Source organism: Nicotiana tabacum, chromosome 15 (genome assembly GCF_000715075.1).
Source record: "Nicotiana tabacum cultivar K326 chromosome 15, ASM71507v2, whole genome shotgun sequence".
NCBI lineage: Eukaryota > Viridiplantae > Streptophyta > Magnoliopsida > Solanales > Solanaceae > Nicotiana > Nicotiana tabacum.
Window position 1 is genome coordinate 52,982,136 of NC_134094.1, and position 7,889 is coordinate 52,990,024.

The following is a 7,889-nucleotide window of genomic DNA, read 5'->3' on the forward strand; positions in this document are numbered from 1 at the left end:
TACGGCATATGTGGGAAGGCAGCCTAGCTGATCGGGTGGAGATCAAACGCCATATTGCGCATATGGTGGTACTACTCTTGGTAACAACTTTCTTTCGCATCACATGTCAAACCACATTATTCGTGGGGAGATGGAGATCGGACTCCGTGCTAACAAAGACGGTGGTATATCGGTTCTAATGATCTCCCAACCAAAATTATATATGAAGTTCGTATTTTGAAAATTATTATGTTTTAACTGAACATTTGGATATTGTGGATTTTGACTTGCTGTTTCTATGTGTTGCCTTTTCTTATATGGGTATTCTATTTTGATAGAGGATTTTTAGCTATGCATACTAGTGCTATTTGACAGTACTAACGTCCCTTTTGCTGGGGGCGCTGCATCTTTAATGGATGCAGGTGGTTCTACAACAGGTGTCATTGATCAGTGATAGCAGTACACTCTTTTCAGCTGATTTGGTGAGCCCCACTTCATTTTGCGATCATGTATTTGTTTCTCATGTACTGTGTTTTGAGGTATAGCCGGGGCCTTGTTGCCGGTATTTCCATATTACTCTTCTATTGTACTTAGAGGCTCCGTAGACAGGTTGTGGGTTATGGTTGATGTTGGAAATTGAACTAGAAATGTTGATACTTGGAAATTATGTTTTTCATTAATTCTATAAACTCGTAATATTTTGAAAATTATGAATGAAGCTGCTAATAAGAATGAAAAAGGAAGTTGTTAATAAAATCTTTTCAGTGAATGATTAATGGAGTACATCTCCTCTTTATGCATGGATGAGTTTGGGTAGAAGGAAATATAATAGGCTTGCTCGGCCGGATTCTCTCGGTTGAGCGTCGGTCGCGCTCCCCGATTTTGGGGCGTGACAAACGCGATCGCATTTGACGTCAAACGTTCGCATAGAAGAGAGGTTCAGCTGGGGCGTCAGGTGTTAAGCTTACGCGATCGCGGATGGTTGCCCGCGTTCGTGAAGGGGCATGATATTGAACATCACGTTCGCGAGCTGGGTCTCGCATTCAGGTAGGGTAATTCTGGGGTAGAAGTTATTTGTTCTTCACGATTGCAATGCATCTAATTAGTGAATTAAAGTGAAGAAATGGGGGATTTTTGTAAAAACTTCATAAAGTGAAAATCGGGGATTTGAAGGCCGAATCGAGGTCAGAATTGGATGAAATTAGTATGGTTGAACTCGTTATTGAATGGGTGTTTGGAATTTATGAGTTTGATCGGGTTCTGGGGCGCGGGTCCGGGGTTGACTTTTTTATTTTGATAAAGATCTAAACTTTATTGTTTGAAGTTGTTTCCTACGACACTATTTGTTGATATTGAGTTTTTTGTGACTAGATTTGAGTCGTTTGGAAACCAATACGCATGGGAAGGGCTTGTTGGAGTATTGATTTGAGTGTTTTGAGGTAAATAACACATCTAAACTTGGATTTGAGGGTAGTTAACCCTGGGATCTTTGTTATATAAAAGATATTGGTGTGACGTACATGCTAGGTGACGTGCGTGTGTGCGTGCACCGGTGTATTCATGGTTTGGGGAGGTCTTTAGGCTATTACCGGGCTTGGTTTGCTATCATATCTTGTTATCACCGCATTTTCCCTACTTGTTTAATAATTTGAACTATGATTCATGTTGGACATCATGTCTAGGCTAAGTGCTATTTGTTTGAGACTTAAAGGACTATTCTTGTTGTCTCAGAGTTATATGCTATATTTGTACGCATGTTCTCAGTCATGATGCTATATCCGTGTACGATATCTGTCTCTATACTTCATAATTGATTCCTCACTTGTTGATACATCTTATGTGTAACACTGTTAAACTAAGCATTTTGAGATGTGTATATCTGAGACATGAACGGTAAATGACTGAGTCTGGGCCATAGAGATGGTTGGTATTGATTTTTAGGTGACGCGTACGCCAGGCCCATAATGGGCTAAGTGTTATTATTTTGGGGCCACACGTGTCACGACCCAATTTCTTCTATAGGCCGTGATGGTACCCAACGTTACCGCTAGGCAAGCCAATAGTGAACTAACTACATGATTGTTTCTTTTAACAATTTGGAAATAGTTGATTTTTAATTATTAAACAAATTATTGGCACCCAACGTTACCTCATGCATACGTAGCCCCCACAATTAGAAGTAAATAATAATAATTTAAATCACCTATGGAGAGAATTCCCTCTTACAAGGTTAGACAAGAGACTTACCTTATCTCAAAGCTTACTTTCCGGTCCACAGATGTGCTTTAAACCCTCAACTTGGTGCCAAACGACTCGAAACTAGTCAAATGTTATATAAAATAATCAATACGAGCTCAAAAGTTCATATTCTAGCTATTAAAGGGGTTACCCAATCCCAATTGAAGAATTCCTAAAATTTATCCTCGGGCCCACGTGCCCGAATTCCGGAAATTTTCAAAGAAAGTTGTTACCCATAAACTCACGAACTCAAATATATAATTTTCACTAAATTCCATAACCATTTCTGTGGTTAAATCCCATTTTTATCAACAACCTAGGTTTTTCATCTAAACCCATGATTTTCCAAATTTTTCATGTTAAATCTACCCATTATCTATGTATTTAACTCACATTGTGTAGAAATTACTTGCCTCAAAGTGTTTGGTGAAACCCCCCCTCTCTAAGAGCTCTAAAATCGCCTAAGGATTGAAATAAATGAGCTCAAAATGCCCAAGTCTCGTCTTATATGAGGTTCTGCCTTCTGCGATTTTTGCACCTGCGGAGGGTTGGCCGCTTCTGCGGCTCCGCATCTGCGAAAAAGTCCTCACAGATGCGGCCCTTGCCCAGTGGCCTACTTCCGCTTCGGCGGTCCTCTGGCCCGCTTCTGCGGGTCCGCTCCTGCGATTCACACGCCACACCTACGACTTAGGCCGCTCCTGCGGTTTCGTCCATCGCACCTGCACGTTCGCAGGTGCGCACGCCCACCCGCATCTGCGGTTCCTGGGCTGCTCTTCCTAGGTCGCTTCTGCGGCTTCTTTCTCGCTTTTGCGAGCTCACACCTACGTCTAGCCCTCCACAGGTGCGGTTACACCCGAAGCCTGATGCTTCAGCTGCTGCTCCTAAGTCCAAACTTGGTCTGTGCCTAGTCCGATTGACACTCGGGGACCCCGGGGCCCCGCCCAAACATACCAACAAGTTTGAAATCATAAAATGAACTCGCTCGAATCCTCGGAATGCATAAAATAACATCAAAACTAAGAATCCCACCTCAAACCAAATTGTATCAACTTTGGAACTTCAAGTTCTTCAACTTACTCTGAACGTGCCGAAACCTACTTAAACTACTCGGAATGACACCAAATTTTGCGTGCAAGTCTTAAATTACCATACAGAACTATTCCCAAGCTCGTAATTCCAAATGGACCTTGATAATACCAAAACCTACTCCAAACTAAATTTAATGAACTTTAAAACCTTCAAATAGTCAACCTCCACTATTAAGCGTCGAAACACTCCCGGGTCGTCCAAAATCCGATTGGAACATATGCCCAAGTCCAAAATCATCATACAAACCTATTAAAACCGTCAAATCCTGATTCCGAGGTCGTTTACTCAAAATGTTGACCGAAGTCAAACTTAGCCTTTTAAAGCCAAATTAAGGGACCAAGTGTTCCGATTTCAACCCGAACCCTTCCAAATCTCGAACTAACCATTCCCGCAAGTCATAAAATAGTAAAATCACATACGGGGAGTCTTATTTAGGGGAACAGGGTTCTAGAAAGTAAAACGACCAATCGTGTCGTTACATTCTCCACCTCTTAAATAAACGTTCGTCCTCGAACTGGTCTAGAATCATACCTGGAGTAATGAATAAGTGTGGATATCTGCTCCGCATATCCTCCTCGGCCTCCCAAGTCGTCTCCTCGACTGGTTGGCCCCTCCACTGAACTTTTTCTGTAGAAATCTTCTTCTTGGACCTCAACTGGCGAACCTGCTGGACAACAATGGCAACTGGTTCCTTCTCGTAACCCAAGCTCTCATCAAGCTGGAGTGTTGAAGTCTAACACATGCGACCTGTCGGCATGATACCTCTGGAGCATAGACACATGGAAAACCGGATGAACCCCCCATAAACTGGGAGGCAAGGTAAGCTCATAAGCAACCTCCCCAACTCGTCTCAACACCTCAAATGGACCTATGAACCTTGGGTTCAACTTTCCCTTATTTCCGAACCTCATGATCCCCTTAATCGGCGAGACTTTTAAGAGAACCTTCTCGCCCACCATAAATGATAAATCACTCACCTTCCTATCCGCGTAACTCTTATATCTGGACTGTGCTGTGCGAAGTCGCTCCTGAATCAACTTTACCTTTTCCAAGGCATCCTTCACCAAATCAGTACCATATAACTTAGCCTCGCTGGGATCAAACCATATGATGGGAGAACGACATCGCCGACCATATAAAGCCTCAAATGGAGCCATCTCGATGCCACAAATTCTCGGAAAAACTATGTGCTTCCCCTGTGGAATTTTAAAGATATCGTCCATCCGTTTGAGCTCTGGAATGTGCCTTAATTAAGGAATCTGCAAGTTCTCCAAAAGAATCTATTGAATTTTCGGGTAAAAGTGAATACCATGTTAATTCTCTCTTTGTGAGCATTTCCCCCAACGTTTTTACCAGTACCGACTCAATTTCATATTTATCAAGTTGTTTCTTTGATTCTGGTGGTGTAGGTCGTGACATGATCTTGTGGTTTCGAAGTTCCATCTTATTTGGCAAGCCTCGACATCCTGAACTTCATAGGTATAGGTCGGGGAGCATCCTCTAGCATTCAAGGTTGTTAAGAGTACCTTTCTACATCGATCCCTTTGATCATGGATAGAGCCCCTGGTATCCGGTCAATCTGCTCATTTTGCTCTTTGATCTATTTATATAAAGTGTCTTGGAAAGATAAAATTGAGCTCTGCAAAATATGAAGCATTAGTGGTATTCGAACCTCCAGCTCCAGTGTCAGCCAAAAGGCCCCTAGTACTAGAACATCCTGGTACAGTAGTTAGGGTGGATCCTGCTAGTTCCACTCTCTGAGATATTGGTGATCCTACATTTGCATTCCCTACTAAGGCTAAAATCACTATATTAATTTGCTGGTTCTTATGAACCAATTTAAGCTCAGGGAAGTTATGCAAGAATTTGTAGTGGATTGGTCTTTAGGAGAACCTCTCTCATTATCCTCTTAACTAGGGTAAAACATTAATTCGACTAGACTTTTTTGACTACTAAGAAGAATTAATGAACTCAACCTACGAGATAATGCAACGATATCACAAGTTATGCCACTCTCGATTACATGAACATGCGAATATAGATACAGTAATTAAATCATCCAAAAAGATTCAATACATAAAAACTAGAGTTAATATCCTCAAATAATTCTCAATACACCAAATCCATCAATCACTATAGAGAACTACTCCATAGATATGGAGTAATTCATCACAAATAAGTTTAAGTTAAAGAAAAACATAAAACAATTCAAACCCTTGTCTTGAATTAGGATTGAATGATGAAATCCTTATGCTCTTGCTTCTCCCACTTCTGATTAGCCTCCTTAGGTCTTACCTGTGTCAAAAGTCCCAAAGATACTATTTTTCCATGTATATATACCAAGTAGGGTCGGGCCCAAATGAAAACGCATTTTCCAACGCGAAATAGGACAATATTCCGGCATTGGACGTGCGCGGCCGCACACCTGGGAGTGTGCTCGCGCATATGGCCGCACATTTGAGATATGAGAGAACTATTCTAGAGAGAGGAAAGGGAGGGTTAAGGATTTCACTACTCTACCTTGATCGAACCTTGGGATTTCATCAAAAGGAACTTGCTAGAGTTTCAAAGAGGTAAGAATTTGTTTCCCAAATTCTTCAATTTCATGTTTGGGGTTGATTTTCGGTGATAAGGGTAGATTTATCACATGCTAGAGCTAATAGGGTTTGTGGGGAAGTTGTTGAACAATCTTGGGTGGTTTTGTTGTTGAATTGGTTGAGGGAAAGTTTGGGTCATAGTTGTAATCGCTCTTGTCATACGAATGTCTCTTATCGTGCTTGTAATTCTCCTCTCCTCTATAGATTAGAATCGTTAGGAGTGTTGGGACATTATTGTTGCATTACAAAAAACCCTTTCGAGATATGTTGGCTAAACTCTTCTCTTAGAATTAAACCCCACAATACCCTTGTAAGTCCCGTGATGCTTATTATAAATTGAATTATTCCAAATAAGCCTTGTGTCAAAACAAATATGCGTTCAATATGTATTCCAAAGATTCTTGTTATGTTGAGTTTTCGTTTGAGAATGTGGTTTAAGCATGGGTTGTGTGTTATTGTGTTATGATTTAAAAATGTATTTCTAACGAAAGTTATCATGTCAAATTGTGTAAAAGAAATCACATGTGCCTAAGACCCTAAATTGCTCATGTGTTAAAGCCTTAATTTGAAAGGCCTTGTTGTTGATTATCCATGATGACATTTGAAAGTGAAATAGTGAACATGAATTACGAAGTACGGCCAACGTGCCAGGAATGATATTGTGTTATGGCCAATGGTGCCAACAAAATGAATGACATGTAAAAGAATGTGAAATGAGTGGTAAATCCTTTTTATAATAAATGCCTTGGGAGTATCGTTTAGCCACCGATGAAGGGTAGGTCAAAATAACCTAACCCCGAAACTACACGTGCCGGTGTAGGAGTGATTGAGGGGTAAATTCCCGTGATAATGTGATAAGATTGATTCCCCTTATATGGGATGATATTGATGTGTTGAGCAGTTTCCCCTTAAATGGGATGAGATTACTGCTAGTGAGATGTGATGTGATGTCGACCCACACAACATTGTGGTGAGACGGCTTAGCCGGTCGGGCTGAGATCGGATGCCATGCCGTGCACATGGTGGTATTATGAGTATATGTCTCTGGGTGATATGGCTTAGCCGGTCGGGCTGAGATCGGACTCCGAGCTAAAACACGGTGGTGTATCGGTGCTAAAGATCTCCCAACTTAAAATACTGAAATTTACTTGTCCCTGACTTCACACCTTGTTACTATTTGATCCTCTTTTTGACGTCCTATTTCCTTCTCTGTTTACTGTTATTCATTCTATTGAGAGGGTGCTTAGTTTTACATACTAGTACTATTCCATATGTACTATCGTCCCTTTTGTCAGGGGCGCTGCATCTTTAATGGTTGGAGGTGGTTCCATAGCAAGTGGAATTGAACAGTGGTAGCAGCACACCCTCTCCTCAGCTGATTTAGTGAGCCCCACTTTATTTTGGGGTCCTATATTTCCTATCCTTTGTACATAACATTTGAGGTATAGCCGGGGATTTGTTGCCGGCAATATTATAGCACTCTTTTGTTCCTGCTAGAGGCTCCGTAGACATAGTGTGGGATGTATCTATTTTTTGGAAGGTTTAACTTTAAATGCTTGTAATCGTATCATCTGTTCCACTTTAACTATTATTGTACAATGTACTGTTTTGAAGACTTGTTAATGATGTAACTAATGGAAATATACTGGTGTTGTTCTCATGACTTCTTACTGACTAATTAATGAAATGTATTCTTCTCTTTATTTATGGGTGAGTTGGGTAGACGGCACTGTGCAGGCTTGCTCGACTGGGGTAACTCTGTTGAGCACCGGTCGCGCTCCCCGAGGTCGGGGCGTGATAAACTTGGTATCAGAGCCTAAGGTTTTAATGTGTCTTAGAGTGTCTCGGAGCCATGTCTAGTAGAGTCCTTCTTATCGGTGTGTTGTTGACAACATCTATAATTAGGTGTCTACTTGGGCCTTTAGGAATAATACCCTTCTTTGATGATCTAGATGGTGCGATAAAACTGATTGTAAGACTGTTCCT